Source organism: Vidua macroura, chromosome 3 (genome assembly GCF_024509145.1).
Source record: "Vidua macroura isolate BioBank_ID:100142 chromosome 3, ASM2450914v1, whole genome shotgun sequence".
Classification (NCBI taxonomy): domain Eukaryota; kingdom Metazoa; phylum Chordata; class Aves; order Passeriformes; family Viduidae; genus Vidua; species Vidua macroura.
The window spans coordinates 98,917,040-98,937,787 of NC_071573.1; positions in this window are offsets into that span (position 1 = coordinate 98,917,040).

Below are 20,748 nucleotides of genomic sequence, written 5' to 3' on the forward strand. Positions count from 1 at the left end.
CTTTCAAACACCACAGAAACATTTGCAATTTGCAAACAAAACATATTTTCCCAGCCTAAATTAAAGGAAGGAAAACAAAATTTTTCAAATGTTGCTTTGATGCAGACCTTAAAATTGAACAGGCTTTTCCTCCTCCATGACCTACAGAAAAGCCTGTCAGAGCTCTTCTGGCAAATGTGGCACTCTCTGCAATTCAGCTTTGTGATAGTGATGGCATTTCTGCATTTCCTTTGTCCTTTTTGATTTTTTTATGTTACTAATACAAACCGTACAGGAACCATTTATGATTGCTACCAAATTATTAGCTATAACCTACCAAACAATTTCAAGAAAAAATGTATCTGTCACAGTAAGATCTACACCACTCTCAATTTCAGACAGCACTTATACAGAAATATTTTCTCTCCCAAATATCATATCTAATATTCCCACAATTTCTTTCAAAAACTCATGCATTATGCCACTGCTGAAACATAATTGCAATGCAATAGGAGTAAAAAACTGGTTAAGAAATGCCTTGAATTGTTCCCTGCAGAGTTCTGTAGACCTGTGGACATATGTAGGCTCTGTCATTTCACTTCTCCCTTTGTGTCCTCAAGACTGGCCACTGTCCACAGGCAGGGCTGCTGAATGGGCAGGTTTTCCTTGGGTGCCACACACCAGTGTGCTCCTGATCCCTCAAAGCCCTCTTAATATCCATGCAAGTATTTCACACAGACCAATAGAGAACAACATCCTTATGCCAGAACAACTAGAGTTTGTTTGCACTCTAGCAGATGCTGAATTTAGCCAGTTAGTGCTTCTGGAAATTGGGATAGTTTTGATCCACAGTCTCTGATATAAATACAGGAGCTTGATCATTGACCTGGACACGAAGCTGTTACTTTAAGGCAATAGCAATGCTATTATTACAAGAATGAAAAAAAAGAAATGAGGAATAAAACCATGGAGACATCATGATTTTCCCACAGTGAATTTTGTGACTTCTCATATGGGATTACGTTGAAGAGTAAAAGATGAAATTGTAACATTTGAATGTTTTGTGTTCTTAATGTTACAACATTAAGTACAGGGACACAGATATAGCAGAAACACCACTGAGATTGGCACAGTTCACAGGTCAGTTTGTGCTTCAGTTAAGCATCAAGATATTTTTAGAATTAATAGAAATGTGCCATAAACATATTTTAATTGATTAAAACTTCATAGATAAAAGCTTTTCTAGTTACAAAGACTTCTCATTTTCAAAAGTGAAATTTTAAACAGAAATTGTTGGCATCAATTTTACATCTCTTCTTCAATACCCTTGTGCAGAAACTTTTTACTTCAGGGGATTTTGATCAGTGATTTCTTTATAGGTTCTTAAGCTTGAAAAAAACTTTTTACAGCATAGCAGAAAACATAAAAATACATGACATGGAAATCAACCAGGAGTAATTGTAACAACATTGACATCTTTTTCCAGACAGGTGTTTCTTCTCTATGAGATAGACTTGCAAGTTTTGATGGTATTTAATATTAAGATCAATTAGCTTCCCAACAGTTAGAGCTAACAAGGAAGCAGTTGCCAAGGGGAAACTGTGATGCCATTTGTCTGTCTGCATGCTGCCTGGGGGCCACTGCAGCAGAAACAGTCATGCAGAGCATGTGGCCTTCAGAGGATTGGACTGAGGCAGCCCCAGAGCAGCTTCCCAATGATCTTGGCTAGGGAAGTGGTGGGATGTCAGGACAGAATATCCTATTCTCAGCACAGCAATAGCTTACAGCCGCAGCTCTTATTAAAGAGCACTGCTGAATTGCTGAAAACTAAGCATTTTGCTTGCTCTGGCAAAAAGTCAATGAGTGAAAGTAAAACTGCACACACACCCCCTTCTATTGTTCTGTTTGGAAACCTTCCACTGCTTAACAATCCTTTTCAATGAAAGGTAAGAAATTATGAAAATAATATCCTTATCTGAGGATTTGATAACACTCATTTATACCTCACCTCGAAATATCTACTGCAAAAATCCAAGCGAAAATTTCTTTTGTGAGATCTTTAGTTCTGCAATCATTATCACAATAGCTTTCAGCCCACCCACCTGGAGTTTCTGAAAGAACTACCGGTATTTTATGCTGAAAGTCCTTTTTACAGAGATCATTATAACTTACACATTAATGAACTAATTTAATAGAATTATTCTACACAGTAAGTCATACCACAGCTAACAGTCATATCAAAAGGGCTAACTTCTGTGTCTCTGATTATTTTGCAAAATCCTTAATCTGTGCCTGACAGATTCACTGTAATTTTGCTTCTCCAGGGAAACCTTTATCTCCTGTACAAGTTCAGACTCCCCATTTTCATTATCTGTACAATGTGTTGACATATGATATAACCAGCAACCGCACAGAATAGCAACCCTGAATGGCGGGAGAACGTCTCCCTGTTTATATTACATGAAGGTTGATTTGATGGGCTGCAGCAATTGCCTCTGAGAGCAGACATAAGAGCAGCCTGACTCTTTCAAGTTGACACTTTGCAAATACCATGCAGGGCTTGCCACGGCTGCATGCTTTGTATCAGTTGCACCAGGAGATACAGTAAATGTCACTCCCTAAAACCGCACATTACTAAATTAGTCCTGGTGTCAATTGTTATCTGGCAGCGGTCAGTTGCCAAGCCAGCACTGTATTTTCAAGGGCTTGCTGTTTTACAGTGAAAAAGCACAGGCCCAAGAGGTCTGAGCAACTACAGACGCGGGCGGCTGGAACACGTGAGGGTTGCCAAGCGGCACCATTTCCTTTTGTGCTGCCTAATAAGGCAACTCGTGTCACTCCCTGGGTGCCTGCTTACAAACAGAGAACCAAATTTGTCCCTCTGTTGTACTCTTCTGTAAGCACCACTGAGTGTAACCAGTGGCAGAACCTGGTCCAAAGGGCACAACTACAAAAGCAAATACAGTGTGACACAGCCCAGACAGAAGACATATTTTTCCTGATGAGGAGATTACTGTGAAGTGCTAAAGCCCACCTCAGTTCCCTAAACAACAAAGTGTGTTATGACTTAAGGGTTTCTTATTCTGCACTTCAACTGTTGCAGAAAATAAACTTGGAGATGTGCACAAAAGCCCAGCTTATTTTATATTTCATATATATAATATTTTTTTAAGGAGGTCATAAAAGAAATATCACTGCTCATCTTTGAAAATTGTTTTCATAACATTTCCTTTCTGATCGTAAAACAATCCATAGAATCAGAAAAACAAAAAAAGTACTGATTCAATTTATTAGTATTACTAGAGAAAATTTCTGGTTATATTTAATTAATTTAGTTCAGAGTTACATATTTGTAATTTATTTGTCTCCATGTTGAATATTTATTTCTTCACTACATCTTTCTCCCACATTATGATTAACTATGGCTTCAACTTAATGACCAAAGTTAGCTGATTTACAAGACAATTTCAGAAGGCTTGCCCTCATGCCTTGTCGTCATTAAACATTTTTACAGGAATGTAGAAATAGTTGTAGACACAGATTCAGGCCCCTTGCCTTCAGCATGGTGTAAAATACCTCTTGTAGGCCATCATAGGATAATCTTTTTCCTGTAATAGGTCTCAGTATTTATATTTGCAATTAGGATTAAGTCCTCAAACTATGAAGTTTAGAGATTTGTAAAGATATATTCAAACCCTATCTTTAGTGCTGGGAGTGGGGAGCTGTGTTTTCTGTAAAAGCCCTAGCCTTGGCAAAGAATCTTAAAGATGTCTTAGCAGCCAAATAGGAAATCACAGATGTATAATTTCACCCTCTCTGATTTAGACAGAAGATACTGAGTCATAGAAATTCAAAGCCACAGACCCTGTTCTGATGTCCTCTCTCAGCTGGACCCCATATGATTGCAAAATAGACCTGCACTATAATTCATATTAATTTTCCTGCCATAGCAAGGGGGAGTAAAAGGCTGGACAAAGAACAAATTTACTGGACTAGGAGAGTGGACCATGAGGCTGTGACGCTTGACACAGAATAATGGGGGCAGCCTCAGAGCAGCACATTCCCATATTCCACATGGATGCTGCAGGCAGCTGGCTCTAGAGTCCTGGAATATTGGCCTTCTGGAGGGGTTTCGTTTCTGCTTGGTGTCCAGCAAAGACAAGAAAGACATATAAATCCTATTTATCTCTTATCTGGTGTAAAATCTGAGTTTCCTGATGGCAAGTGAGATGTTCTGAATATACATCAGTGCAACTGAGTCAATTCAATGAAGGGAAAATGTCCCACAGGTAGGTAACTTTTTTTTCAAGTGTTAGAAGATAGCTAATTAAATATCTGACATACACAATAATATCTTGTGAGACATTCTCTACTTATGAAAAATAGAGAACCTTTTCCAGACTAAAATATCAGAGTGTTACAAATCTTCAGAGACACCCCCTGCCTTCTTCCTGGAACTGTTCTTGCTGCTTTATCTCAGTGCTAGGATTTGTGCCTGATACCTGCTAGTGTGCCAAATCTATCATGGGATACCCCTTTCAGGGAGAAGAGATGGAATTAATGGTGTTATGAGAACTTGTGCCAAGATACAGATGTCCTAAACAAAGGGAGACTTCAAGATTATAGACAGGCAAATGGCTTTGTCCAGCTACACTACCATTCACTTTCTCTCCAGACATGTTCTCTCATATGTATTTTCAACTAATAATACTTTGAAAGTAAATAAAATACTACAAAGTCTTCTTTTCATTTGCAACTGTATTTAATTTTAAAAAGGCTGAAGGAAATAATTTAATTGTAAATTATGAAGGACATGTCTGCCACAAGCACCTACAGACTTTATTTCCTGAAGTTGTCAGAGTTTTGTGAGCTCTTATTGTACATAAATAAAGAAGGGAGAGAAAGGCTTTGCCTACTGTCATTGTACATAAGGAAGTTTTGTAATAGCCATCAGTGAGCAATAGGGTATTATTCCTTCTTACATATTCCTAAAAGAGAATAGCATAGCCCTGTTATTATGGCACAGAGCTGGGATGGAGACACTACTCCTACACCAAACTTCTGTACTTTTACTAGCAAGTTGCACATACTTTTTTTCCTCATAATCTTCCAAGCAGTAAAAAGAATAAATGTGGAGGGAAAAAAAAAAAAAAAACCTCTCTCACAGATACAGCTTTTCAGAAAGTTTCAACATATCTGTATTGAGACACAGACTGAATTTCCAGTGTAGCATTTTGAATCTCAGCACAAAGGGACAGGAGAAAAGGAGGGGTCCCTTACTCCCTTTTGGGAAAGGTCAGTCCTGATCCCATTAATTTCACCTCAAGAATGTAAAACTATATTACAAGCTTTTAGGACTTCACAAAAATTCAGAGATTGTGAAGAAGATTATAAATTGTATTTCAGCAAGTTTGTCCTGCTCTTATCCAAAGCCTCAAGAAAACTTGATTCATAATTAATATTTGCTTAATAGGAATATTTATTAAAGCAAAACTTACAATTATTGAAATATATGGTTTTCTATCATGCCTGTGAGGTGATACCAGTCTAACTTTGTAATGAGGAAGAAGTTGTGAACACAGGGGTTAAAATACTCATGCCAAGTCAGAAACTAGCCCTTAGCAGTAGATCTTGGAATATAAACCAGACCTCTCAACAGCCAGCACTTTGCTTTTGCCACATATTCACTCTTACATGTACTAGGTAGCCAAAATAGAAGGTGATGTTTCTCACTGCTTAATTCAGTAGTCACTGGAGTGGTAGGGAGTGAAGCAGAACTGGTTTTAGTGTGCCAGATTCCCTGTCAAGCCAGTTTAAGGCCGTTTACTTGTAGAAGTTATTCTTAGTTCATCCTGATGCAGCTAATAGAAGAATCAGACACAGTTAGGATAAGGATATTTAAAATAAACTTTTAAAGTAACTATAAACCAACTTTACATGTCATATATAGGGATTCAATGACTTTGAGGGATTAGCAGGGATTGACATCTCTGGATTTTTTTTTGGCAAAATTTCAGATATTTTGGTTTGTTTCTTCAGCTTCAATCACACCCAGTTTGGTTTAGCAGTTTTCACCCAATAGTGATACAAAGGTATTTTTACATTTTCCCAGTTTCCCTCCTGACATCTGATATAATTAAATTAAAAAAAAAAAAAAAACCAACCTTTTCCCCTTTCAATTATTCTTGTCCCACCTAGTGCTATGAAAGAATAGAACATGCAAACTCAGGTTCAGCCTTAGAAATCTACATTCTATTTAGGAATATGCAGAAAACCAGCATGCCAAAACACACATGCAGTAGGAACAGGGAGCAAAGCAAGTCCTGCATTGCCAAAATACACATAGAAGCATGCCATTTGTGATTCATTCATCATTACCAATACACATATACAAATACTCAGGGAGCATGTTTGTATATGTGTATTGGTAATGATGAATTACCCTCTTCATTTTAATTGATGCTTTGCTACAAAATTCCTGCACAGGTCTGTGCTGTGAATGTGTACTGAAACACGCATATTTCTACCATAGGAAGTTCGTGTACGCATTACAAGTGTATAACAAGAATACTCCCATGAATATGCAGTTTGGTTTATTTTAATACCCTTTCAGGGTGCAGACACTGATTCAGTGGTCAGTAACAGAAAGCCCCAGTGACGATGGAAAATATGAAATTGTCCAATTTGGACATCTCCATACATCAAGAAAAAAGATTTACACTTCCCACTGCTTATTTCCCTTCACTTTTGGAAGATATAATGAAGTAAATATTTCTTTTTTCTTCAATAGTTCCCATTTTTATTTATTTTCATGATGGATCCCAGATTAAGTTGTCTCTTACTCTGTAACACTCTCCAGTAACCCCTGAGATACTGGTAATCTAATCCACTATTTTCATGATTTTTCATCCATGCCAAATCAACACAGTCAACTACAATGAATGTTATCTAAATCCACTAGATAAACAAACTCAATAAATTCTATTTTAGGTCACGCTACCTAAAACCTGCCATAATTTCAATTATATTGAGTCATTGGTAATGTAGACCTTAAAATATCTTTTGGAAGGTAACAAGTATTACTTCTATGTTTTCTCTGCCAGCCTCACAGAAGTTCATTCCTTGGAGTTGAACAATGGCTGTATCTCTGACTGGACATAATTTATGTGTTTCATAAGTATGCATTTGAGAAGATTAAGGTTTCTTCTATGCAGCTGCATTTAGTCTATGGATTGTTTTGTCATATTTGGAAAAAAAAAAATCTGAAAAATGACAGAATGTTTCTAGGAATTTCCCTTCCTCCTTGTCTTTTCACCTTCTTTTTTCTCTTGAAAGGTGGCTTTCAACTGTCAAAGTTGCAGAACTTTACTCAAAGGATGAATATTCATGAAAAGAAGACAGAGGAATGACAGCGGTCTCTCTGGCCTGCTGATCCTACTTCACTTCTGAACCTTTTCTTTTATGATGTTGTCATGGTTTAGGAATGGTGTTCCCCCATTTAGGGCTCCTACTGAAATACCCCAGAACATGTTCTGCTCTCTCACTTTTCCCTCACAGCCTCTGTGGCAGGATGGAGAGGAGAACTGGCACAGAAAGTTAAAGATCATAGGTGCAAATAAGAACAATTTACTGGAAACAGCAGTGAGAAAAGAAAATTAACAATAACAACAACAATATTAATAACAGAGTGCAATGTTATGCAAGAAAGTAATCTAATGTACTGGAAGCAATTTAGTAGTAACTCAAAACCAACATTCATGGGAATTATTTTTATAAAACAGGGTATTGTGTAATATAATTTTGGAAGATAGTCCTTTTAGAAGGTTTAAAAGTATGAGAGATGTGAAATTAACTTAAAGGACTGATTTTATATCCAAAAGATATCATTCAAAAAGCTCTCATATGCTCCATTTTATTGTTTAAACTTGTAAAAAGGGTGGAATTTGAATCTAAGGAATTATAACTGTTCTGAAAAAAGAAGTCTGTTCAGAGACTATTTCCTTTATGTATTAAACTGCTTTAGAAACTTCAAAGAATTTTAAGTTGTATATCAAGAACTGCCCAAAGATAAATTAAGATTATTCAAATTTTACTTTATCTCTGTCCAGAATAGTCCCCTCAGATCCTCAAGTCATTTACAGTGATTTCTAGAGTCTGTTTCTGCTATGCAGGCAATATTTTTCCATTTTTACATGTAAGACTTTGAAAAAAAAAGAATAATAATGTCTCAACCACTCTTTCTCATTGGTAATTGAGTCATTCCTTTCTGGTTTGTTTGCGGGGGGGGGGGGGGGGATGTGGATTATTTTAATTGTTGTTGTTATTTTTTTTTTAATCTTACATTTCTGAGATTAAAGACCACTCAGTAATGTTTTTCTATAAGTTAGAGGAAAACTTTGAATATGTATTAATTAATGCTTTGCAAGTTCACAGTCTTATTTCACAGTACATCCAACTGAAAAATTGTAGAGTAAAATTAGATAAGTATTACCAGTATTGAAACTGCAAAGGGCAAAGCATTAAAAACTATACCCAGTCTGGTGGGTTAACTTTGGCTAAGAGCTAAACTCCCCGTCAGCCACTTGCCCACTTCCCACCCACCTCACCTCTCACATATAGGACCAGGGAAAAAATTGAAAGAAGAGGAAGCCCCTGGGTTGAGACAAAAACAGGGAGATTGCTTACTGGTTACTGTTGTGGTAAAAGAGATATGACCTGAGGAAAATTAGTGGTGGACTTGGCAGAGCTGCATTAATGGCTGGTCAGGATGATCTTAGATGTCTTTTCCAAACTAAAATATTCTATAATTCTGTTTTGCCAGCAGGGGCTGATGGGATCAGCTGTGTCCTCTGGTAGGGCCATTGGAGCTGGCTGGAGCCAGCTAGAACCAGCTGTGTCTGGTAAATGTCACTCCTGACCTCTCCTCACAGACACCCCTGTGGTCTCAACCACACAGGAATTCAGCATTTTCTATGAGAAGAAACTGCTCTTCTGTGATTTAAGGACTCAATATAGACGGTTCAACACCACTGCTTTTGGCTACCCATAGATCAGTCACCACAATTTTCCCTTTTTGCTTGTAGATATGTGTGTCTGCATTTTAAAAGTATTAAAGTTGGTATTGTTTGCATTTATTCCTACAACAGTTGTTTTGACTGCACTGCTAGAATTGGGTCCTTATTCAGGAGAATATAACTACTTCAGAGTGGCAGATAAGTATATGTGTTTAAGCACACTCAAAAATCTGACTGAAATTATAAGGTGTTCAGATGTTGACATGGGTCACTGGTTAAGGGAAGGTTGTCCTACTTGTCTAGTAGCCTAGCTAATAATCCTGTTGCTGATTGAAACTGAAAATAAAGAGATCTTTTGTCCAGGTGGCTTATGCATCTAAGTTTTCTCCTTTCAACAGTTTTAGAATGTCTCAAGGGGCAAAATCTTCCTCGTTTCTCTCATAAGTGAAATTCTTCTGTTATATAAGTGTATAATAACCACACTTTAACTTTACACATTGTAGAGTTAGAATTGTATCAAAAAACTATTGCTGTGAAGAGCTATAATTTTATTCTTATCACTATCATTAAGGCATGAAAACTGGGTCACAATGTGCTCATCAAGGGGCCACTCTAATTATTAGACCTATAACCTTTGAGAAGGAAAGAAAGAAGGTAACAGAGCAGCATTGATTTGTGAAGATCCAAACCACACAATGGCATTTAGCATGGTCATTACCACAGGCAGACCTGCAGTGCTTGAAATGACTTTCTCACTAGACTAACAGGGAAGGGAAACTGTGAGCCATCTAAGCCTGAAGGAAATTGCTAGAAAATGAGAAAATCAAGGATAAATAAGATAAGTAAGGGTAGATTATTACTCTTTAGTGCAAATGTTTCTCCTATTGACATTCATGGGAGATGCATGAGTATGTATGTCCATGAATTAAGGTGCAAAACGTTCCTGGGCCTAATTGCACAGAATCACAGAAGGTATCTCTGGAGACCTTTAGAGCAGATTGCACAGGATAATATCCTGGTGTGTTTTGACTATCTCCAGAGAAAGACACTCCACAGCCCCTCTGGGCAGACTGTTCCACTGCTATCATCCTCATAGTAAAGTTTTTCCTCCTATTCAGATGGATCTTCCTGTGCATCAGTTTGCATCCATTGCCCTTTGTTTTGACTAAGCATCATTGAAAAGAGTCTTGCCCATCCACTTGATACCTGCCCTTCAATATTTGTATGCATTGATAAAATCCCCTCTCAGTCATGTCTTCTCCAGGCTAAACAGGCAGTCTCAGCCTTACCTCATAAGACAGATGCTCCAGTCCCCTCATCATCTTCACAGCCCTTCTCTGGACCCACCCCAGGTTTTTTTTTTCTTTCTTGAACTGGGAATCCCAGAACTATACACAGTACTCCGGATGGGGCCTCAACAGGGATGAGTAGAGGGGCAGGATCATCTCCTGTACCTACTGGCAACGCTTTTCCCAATGCACTCCAGGATACCTTTGGTCTTCTTGGACACAAGGACACTCATGGACAAATTGTTGTCTGGCATGACCCCCAGGAACTTCTCTGCAGTGCCTCTTCCCAGCAATTTAGCCCCATCCTGTACTGGAGGCTGGAGTTTTTCCTCCCCAGGTGCAGGACCTTGCATTTGCCTTTGCTGAACTTTATCAGCTCCTCTCTGCCCAAGTCCACACCCTGTCCAGGTCATGCTGAACGGTAGCACAGGCTTCTTGTGTATCAGCCACTCCTCCCAGTTGTGCTGAGGGTGTACTCTGTCCCCGCTTCCAACTTGACCTAGCACTGACACCTGGGGAACACTGTGAGCTGCAGGCCTCTAACGATGCTCTGCACCTCAGGCCACAACCCTCTGAGCTCTGCCACTCACTGTCCATTCATCTAATGCATATTTCCTGAGCTTTTCTATGAGACTGTTATGGGAGACAATGTGAAACCTTGCTGTAGTCATGATGAACAACTTTCTCTATACTTTCCTCCTCTACCCAGCCAGTCATTCCATCCCAGAAGGCTACCAGATTGGTTAAGCATGATTTCCCTTGATGAATCTGAGTTAACTTCTCCTGATGACCTTCTTTTCCTCCACGTGCTTAGAGATGCCACCCACAGGCTTAGACATGGCATCTAGGGTGAAGGTGAGGCTGACTGGCCTGTAGTTTCCTGGGTCCTCCTTTTTGCCCTTTTTGAAGATTGGAGTGACACTGATTTTCCTCCACTCCTCAGGCACTTCTGCTCTTCTCTATGATCATTTAAAGAGGATGGAGAAAGGCTTAGCAATAACACCTGCTAATTCTTTCAGCATTCATGGGTGCAACCCATTATGGCCCAAGGATTTGTAGGTGTCAATTTTATCTAAATTACTACTTATTTGATACTCCTAGACCAAGGGAAAATCTTCCCTTTCTCCATACTTTCTCTCTTACCACCAAGGTCTGGGATTCCTGAGGACTGGCCTTAGGAGCAAAGATTGAAGCAAAGAAGACTTTCAGTAACCTCACCTTTTCTGTATTTTTCGTCACCAGGATATCCACCTCATTCAGCACCAGGTCCACATTTTCCCTAGTCTTCCCTTTGCTTCTGATGTACTTGATGAAGCCATTCTTTTGTCCTTGACTTTCCCTGACAGATTTAATCCTTAATAGACCTTAGCCTTCCTTGTTTTATCCTTTCATACTCTAACATTCCTATATGCTTCCCAAGTGATCTGTCCCTTTCCCCATGATCTATATAAACTTTCATCTGTCTCAGTTTTGCCAGAAGTTCCTTGTGCATCTATGCAGTTCTCCTGCTCCCTTTGCTTGATTTTTTTACTCATAAGAGATGAACCTTGCACTTGGGAGGAAGTAATGCTTGAATATTGCCAGCTTTCTTAATCCTTATTCTCTCTGGGACTTACTTCCATGATACTTTATCAAGCAGTTTCCTGAAGAGGCTGAAGTCTGCTCTCCTGAAGTCCAGGGCAGTGAGCTTGCTGCATGCCATCTTTGCTGCCATAAGGATCTCAAACCCCACCAAAGCTTTCCTTGAGCTTCACATTGCCCACCAGCCCCTCCTTGTTGGTCAGAATAGAGCCCAGCATATCACATCTCCTTTTTAGGTTTTCTATGACTTGGAGAAGGACATTTTCATCAATACATTTCAGAGACCTCCTGGCTTGCTTATTCCCTGATGAACTTTCCCTCCAACAGATATCAGGGTGGTTGAAATTCCCCAAAAGGACTGCTGCTTGTGCATGTGAGGCTGCTCCTATCTGTCTACATAGGGCTGCCAATAATTCTTCAGAAGCTTTTAAATTATGCATAGGTGAACATCCACCATAGGGATACAGAAGTGACCACAGGCCTCCCCTAACAGCACAGCTAACTAGGGCACATATTCCCTGGGACTCCCTCTGCAGCTTGAGTCAACTTTGCATTACCTCTTAATCATAAAACACCCATTTCACATTGCACTGATGTGGCAGTCTGTCAACTGAGGAGAATAAGGGACAAAACTCAGATATATCTCGTTAAAGAAGTTGTAGATATTTCAAGTTTTTAGATGTATACCACTTCTTTTAAATGTATAACACTTAAATATATATCACTTTTTCTCCCATCCTAAAGGGACAATCCAAAATAAGCTTGAGAAATTCTAGTGCAAAGTATTTCTCACTGTTATGAATAAAAAGGGAGCAAAAAGAGATTGCCTCTGTTGTATATCCATATGTTTTGTCAGATTAATATCAGAATTTAAAACAATCAAATACGTCTTATATAAGACTAAGGGATCTTACCATTTCAGATACTTACCCTGAGCTCTAATCACTTATATTTTACTGCCACAAGAAATGTTACAGCTATGTTACTTTTATAATGGGAAACAATTTTTTTATTCGTCTATTGTGTTTATACTTTAAAGTAACTATAGTTTTTTAGTAATTTTCAAATTCCTAAAGAAAGAAATTATCCAGGAGAGGCCAAGTATTATAAAAATCCCATTTAAAGGTGATTATATGGGAATATTGTATTACTAAAGACCGAAATTATTAGTTACTGAAAAAGAATTAGCTAGTGAACAGGAAAGAAATTTGCTAAGCAAGAGCAATTATATGGAAGGGGAAATAGATAAAAAAATTAAAAATGTCTTAAGGACTACAAAGTGGAAAGGACAATAAGGACAGGAGAGATTAATAATGGTCTGGTAGTACATATCTCTCCAACCATTTCTGTCTATAGTTTTTTATGCATTCACTATTGAAGCTTCAGTCCCACAGATATATGCAAGAATAAAAGTTGACTCAACATGAACGCATTTATGTTTATACTTCATTTCAGCGTCAGGATCTGAAGAAGTGGGAGTGACCTACTTCGCAGTGTTTGTAAATAGTTGAAGTTTGTGAGTGCTAAGACTCAAACGAAAAATATATGTTTACATGGATGGCAAGAATCTAGAGCTAGGACAACGAATGCCATTATTGAAATCATAGCTAATTACTTCTTCAGAGACTTATATAATCTTTAAAATTTATTAGAAGGCCTTAATATAGCACACACTATATTCCGTCTGTAGTTGTCTTGGAGTGTACTTAGAAGCAATTGCTTTCAAAGACAGCTTTCAAAGACAGAAGTTTTGGCAAAATGACTCAATGCCTGATCCAGTATTATAGTTTAGTGATCTAATCACCTAAAGTACTTTTACCCATGTTTTAAAAGGTTCTAAGACCTTGCAATATACCACTGAAGTCAGAAGACTCAGTGTTTGGAGATTGCACACCATTTCAAACTGAACAAATTCTAAGAAATGATACATGCAAAACCCAGGAATGTTCATTGTGTAGGCAACAGAAGTCATGCTCAGCTGGGGAATATCTTAGTGGGTTATCTATATTCCAATATGTTGTAAATCTTCCTTGTGCTTGGGAGAGGAGTTGGCAGTTATCTGCATAATTTGTTTCTGAATGTTGCAAATCAAATGCAGAAGTTATGTCCTAAGCTAAAATCCTAACTTCCCTTGTATCAGCTGCCCCATTTACACTTTTTCTGTTTTCTCCCAGAGCTGGGAAAACAGTCCTTCCTTGTCATGTTGTCTCACCACCTCCAAGATGTTCAACTTAGCAGGCAGGTGATGTAAAGAGGAGAACGAGGAGAGTGGGAGTCCAAGCATGTGTTAGCACTGTGTGTAGCTAGAGATCTGACACATTCCCTCCCAGAATTTCTCCACTTACCCACACTCTTCTCTAGGTATGTTAAAATCCACACTGCTTTAACATAGGGAAGTACAGATGAGAAATACAATTATATTCCCAGCTTCACAACCTCGAGTGAAGATACTGTCTTTTGGAAGGGTGTTTGCTAGGCAGAATCCTTCTTTGAACTCTCATGCATAAATACACTTGCTTGCAGTCAGGCTCTTTGCCTTCAGGACTGATCAAAACCATACTTTTTTAGTATAAAAGGTAAGAAATGTGCTTGGAAACAAGTAGCAAAGTTTATTCTTTTGGTGTTTTGTAGATACGTTTAACTTTGAAAACTCAGCATGTCCCTGAGATTTTACACATCACTTCCCTTAATATTAACTCTGAGTTCTCTGACAATGAAAACTAAAGGTGAAAGAAGATCCTTCTGTTTGTGTTGCAAAATAATCAGATTTACAGAGGTGATGTATAGACTTTATTTCAAGGCCTCATTTTTAGATTCAAAGCTAAAAAATCTTTCCTAGATGGGATGTTAAGTTTTAATCTCCTTACAGAAGTCAAATTCTTCCCATGTCCTCCCACATATAGTCTTCTTCACACCCACATGGGTATGTGACATGTACCCACACTCACTCAGTTTAGCAGTGCCACCATGTACCCTATTACCTCCGTCAATTTATACATTTTTAACATTTTTTTGCACCTTCACAGAAGGACTTGACTGTTTTTCAAACACCAAAATAGCTTTAATGTAATGGCTTAGAGTGCATTCTCATTAGGATTTGTCTGCAATGTAGGGCATTTCCCTTTGACCCAGATACAAAAGAAACATAATATAAATAAATAAAATGGAATAATTTTTATTTATGAAGCAGAACTGTAAACTTGGCTAGATGTTATCTAATGAATATTTTTCTAAACTTATGCTTATTTTTTTGTTGGCCCTTCTAGCTGTATCCTTGGTACTTCTACACTGGACAGATTCATTTATATTTACCTGAAGCTTTAAATGATGCCCTAAAGTTCAGAGCGGTGTGATTTTTTTTCCATAATCCTTTTGTTTAGAGCAGACTCCTTACAAGACCTGATGCCCTCCATGATTCTTGACTGATGGGTATTTGTACCCTAATACTTTACTTCAACAACTGCATTTTCTACCATTTATATTTTGCACCAGTAGTGAGAAAGATGCAAATGCTCGAAGGTGCATGAGGTTTTATATCTTACTCTATAAGAGTATTTATATCTACTTTAATGAAGCTGGCAGCTCTTATGTAAATCACTTCATACAGCTGAAGTGACCGAGTGCATGTCACACTGACTTCGAGGATACGGAAATTACCTCATTTGAATGTATGTCAGCTGTGCTCCCTGATCTCTGAGGAAGCACTGAAGAAAATGTAAATATGCCTGCAGTGTCTGATGTCAGCCATGATCTGCTCTCCCTGATTTAGACTTCTACATTTCATTTGAATTCACGCTGCATTAACCATATGTGAGGAGTGCATTATGTGAGGATTTAGGTGTTTCTTATCCTTCTTTTTTTGGCAATACAGAATTCCAGTATTTTATTACACTAATTTCTCTCCTTCACTGTGATTGTTCCAAATTCATGCAGATGTGGAAAGGTAATTGGTCAGTGCCTATATTGATATTTGTTACTCAGAACACAGACTAAACATATTTCTTAAGAAAATTAGGGCAGTAATAGGAGAGAACAGGATCTCCCAATTGAGAGAAGAAAATCAGAACGAATTAGGACATTATACAATTAGACAAGTTACAAGAAATAATGTCAAGATTCTTTTATCAATTATTTCTCTCCTTCACACTGAAAATAATTGTTTTATATAAACTACTTTCATTGTATTCCTTGCTAGATTGAGTGCACTTACAGATTTGCAGTAAAGCAGCAGTTCTGAAGCAGTTCTGAAGAAAGTTCTGAAACAGAGCTGGATTTAATATTATTGGGAGAATATACTCTGTGTACACCTGTGTCTACTCAAGTACTTCTTGAAATTAACCAGTATTTCATTTTCACTAGGAAAAAGGAGGTGGCAAAAATTATTAGTATTTAAACAATTCAATTTCTGTGTGCTTCTATGAGAGTTTCATATTTGTCTACTTTAAATATTTTTTTATGTTGCACAGTACAAAAAGAAAAGCTAAAATAAAATTGAAGTATTTTAAGGTTGTTTAAACAGAAGGCTTTTAATGAAATAACAGCTTGTACTATTTATTTTAAAAGGAAATTCTAAATCATCAGGTTTTGCACTGATTCTGTACATAGACAAGTTTTGAAATCATTGGATATGGCATTTCTACTCCTGGTTTTGGAATTGTAATGAATTTCAGCTTGATTCTGCTTTTGTTGCTGCTGATCACAGAGGGCTACGTTGACCTCAATCTAATCCCCTTTAGCAAATTAATCCACTGCGATATTTCTCCCTTTAGTTTGGTAAATTCAAGTTCCTGCTCATTACTGTTCAGTTATTCTTTTGGCTGAGCATTACATAGAAATTTAGAGCACAAGACTCTTTTAATTCTTTTTTCCTCTTTCCAGTCAGATGGCTGCCTTAAAGCAATCTGTTTTGATGAAAAACAGGATTTCTTTTAAGATATGAACTTTTCTTTTTTTTTCCACTCCCATAATTTTTGATGGCACCTGGGGTAGGGAGGACTGTTGCCTGCAAGAAGGAATGTTATATATGTGGTGCTTAGGAGAGAGGCAGCACACATGAATGGAATGTGGAATATTGTCTTGTCTTGCTTTTCCTTTTCCCATTTACTTTTGCCTGCTTGTGTCTACAGTCCTTGCTCAGTTATTTAGTGGGGTTTGGGGTTTTTCTTTCTTTTTTGCCTTCTTTCCTTATGACTTTTTAGAGGAACCTTTTGGAAAGTTAGCTCAATTTATGCTAGTAATTATCCCAGAGGGGTAAGGACTAATTGCTGTAATTATTACTTGAAGTCATATGGGGAGATTTAAAACCTGAGGCTGGCTATAAAGGAGCAGGTTAAAAATCAGCTTTCTTGAATTTGAGAGGCAGTTGATAAATCCTGGTGTTGAATGCTCTTGTCTGCTAGGGGAGAATCTGATAGAACAAATGGAGCAAACAGAAAGAAATATGTTTCTATTTCTATTTACCTGATTTTTCAATTGGAAAATAGTTTAACAGGACATGGTTGCAATGAGATTCTACTTTGTTTAGAGAAATATTTTTTAAGAGTGAGTAAGACTTCATTACACCACCAATATATAGAAGTAATGAAGAGACTAGTTTCTAACATCACAATAACAAGGTGATTTGGCTCACTTAAACAGAACAAATTTTAAGATCAGGATCAAATCCAGAAACAGGTAATAAAAGTAATCTCAATGTCCAAAATAGGAATCAGTAGTTACTGAAGTGACAATTCAGTAATTCATGTAAGATATTTGTTAGATTTCAGCAGCCATGTCCAGCACTGAAGATTTGCTTTGGTAAAGTTTTGATACCTTTAGGTTCTTAAACCTTTTAAAAGTCTTTGTAGAAGAAAAGACTTTCCAGTTGTTGGCATAATATCCAGTACAAATGAAAACCTGTTTGGTTTTATGCTCATAATCAATACAGACCTAAAATAACTCCTTTGAGGGGTCCCCATTCATCTTTCAGGAGTAAAACTTCAACTAGCTCTCAAACATTAAGAAGAAAAGAAAAGAAAAAAAAAAGGAAAAGGGAAAAACGGAGGGAAAAAAGATCCATGGAAATAAAGCAGGTAAGAATTGTTTTAGTTATTTCTGTTTGGACATGATTTTTCTTTCTTGTCTGGACAAGGTCTAAAGATAGGTTTACACCAGTCTTGATTAATAGGTTAAAACATATCCTGGTTTTCATGCCAGAGCTTTCCCTTGTGTTAAGTGACGGAATGTATCCTGACCTGGCAATAGGTTGTGTATGTGAAATGGGAAGGAAAATGTCTTCCAATTTCTAATCCCTACACTAAATCTTGTAAGCACATGTACTCAGTAGGGCAGGTTTGGAGGGGGGAGAGGTGTGTGTGTGGGGGGGTTTGAGTCATTTCTATAAATTAAGAGATAAAGAAGACTTAGCTGGTACTAGCAGGTACCAGCAAATGTAGCTTAGTTTGCTGTCACCTCATTCATTAATAGCTGACTGTAATGGTGGGCACTGGGCATGAGATTCTAATGGGAAGGCAGATTGCCTGTCTTGTCAAGGTTTAGGAAGTGAGAACTTAGTCAAAAGTGTAACAGAAAAGCTGTTATGTAGGTTATGTATAATCACCAGGCTCTGTGAGGTGTTGATGTAGATTGTACTCAAGCCTTCACCTCACATAAAATGGTGCTCACACATTTAATAAGGAGACTTGATTAAAATGCCATAAACACACACTTCTGTAAGAAAACAGAGGTTAAAGCAGCAGGAGGCATTAGAAGCAGCCAATAGAAGACTATGGGGGTGTTTTCTAAAGGTTAGTAGAAATCACTCCTGAGTAATTCTATCTTCCCCATACACATGTAAAGGATATTTTGATATTTTGACATTTTAGTTGAAACAGGCAAAAACCAAAACAACAACCAAACAAGACAACATCTGTCTGAAATGCAAGCGACAATTTCCTGTCAACAAAACACTCCCTGAATTTTTGTGCTTGGGGTCTTGGAGACTAGTGATGTTTGAAAATAGTCTCTCTCAGCATTTGAGTTGTTTGTTTTCAAGGACTCATAGAAAACTAGGCAGAAAGGAACAGAGCAGAGAGTCATCTTATCAATTCTCCTCCCTCTGTCCAAAACTAAGAGCTATTCTAGCTCCATCAGCCCTGAGAGGAACTTGCAAGAGCAGCTGCTACATTGAGGCAGGAGAGCCCCAACCAGAACTTTCCCACTCTCAGTAAAACCACCTGAGCCTCACCTGCTGTGGTAAAGCACAAGCAGAACACATGTTCACTCCAGCCCTGGCACAGAGGGCACAGAGCATGAAGCATCTTGTGCCTTTGGAGCAGCCCTTGTGGCAGATTTTACTGTCTCTAAAGATAAACTGTCACCTTGACCTCTGTGTAAGAACAGTGCACAGGACAAATTCAGAACATCCTTTACAAAGCAATTGTTTGACTTTAATGTTTTCTAGCAGGTAACCACTAAATATTCCCATAAGTAGTAAGGTCTTGGTAATGGATAATCTAGGATGTCCTTGCTTTATAAGAATTTGTTCTCTTAAATCCCCATCCTGTGCATACATATCCTAAGCACACACAAACACACAAGTTATTATAAAAATTTCAGTTTAAATCTCCAGCAGCTGAAAGCATTAAAAAGACCACTTGGTGTATGTGCAAGCCCTACTTAAAAACAAAGATTACATAGCCGTGCCAGTCAAAGTAGTTTTTATTTCTCTTTATTTTAATTTGCCTGATTTTCTTCCTGTTTTCTAATTCTGGAATCAGTGGCATGTTACCTGCTTATTACAGATTACATTGTGCCATTTGGACATTGAAAATTACATTATTGAAATCTTGGGCCTATCCAGGGGAAGCATCAACTGAGGGTACAATGCAGCTCTCCCTAAAATTACTGTGTAATGCGGTAAGAGATTGTCCAATGCCCTGTTCTACCACTAATACAAGTGCATTTTTTGAGTGATAATCTCCTCCTTCTCTCACAAATGTCTTTGGTTGTTTTTCAAGTGCCAGGACATCAGCAGTGAATAGGCTGCACCATCTTGGGGGTGGAGACTTTGCTTAAAACAGTCCCTGTGTGGAGAAGAGAGGAGCATACTTCTCCTTTGGTCACAGGTTTGCATGCTCATACTTTCAGGGAAGTTGATGACCTGTTAGTGAAAGGTAGAGGAATAAGGCATCACAAAGATATCTGAAGTTTCATGGATCCAATATGTTGTGCTTCTCTGAAATGGCAAGGAAACACATTAAGAACAGCAGATTCAGATAACTCTGGGCTGTGTGATGTTTCTCCAGAAAGTATTTTGTTTTGTAGTCAGCTTTTTGGTAGGAGAAATCCTTGACTGAGCCAAATCCATCCTGGTGCATCTGATCTTTAATCTCATTAGCTCCAACCTTTTCCCAGTTTTATCAAAGAAGACTGAATTCAAAATCAAAAACCATTAAGCCTTCAGCATCTTATTGTGCTCTATACACAAAAGAGACTTAGAGGTGTACCCTCCACCATTATACCCATACCAATGGGAACACTCCCAATAGTCTTTAATACATTTTGAAATGTAATTGTCAAATTAAATATCGAAGTGTTAAACATAAAATGAATAATTAATCAGGTTCTAGTGCTTTTAACAAAACAAGCCCATATAGTCCAACAGCATACCAAAATACAAAATATTCAGATACAGGTTCTCCTTTCCAGATTTTGGTCAGATTTTACTGCTAATGTAGGTAGAACAGCCTTGCAGAATGATCTGTGCAATTCTGCCTTTAAACTTCTATATGGCCTTGTAAACAATTTTGCCTGCTTCCAATCTTCAGCTGGTGTCTGTCTCATTTGTATACTCAAGAAGCTCTTTAAAGCACAAGTACTCTTAGAGTGACTTTAAAAAAGTATTC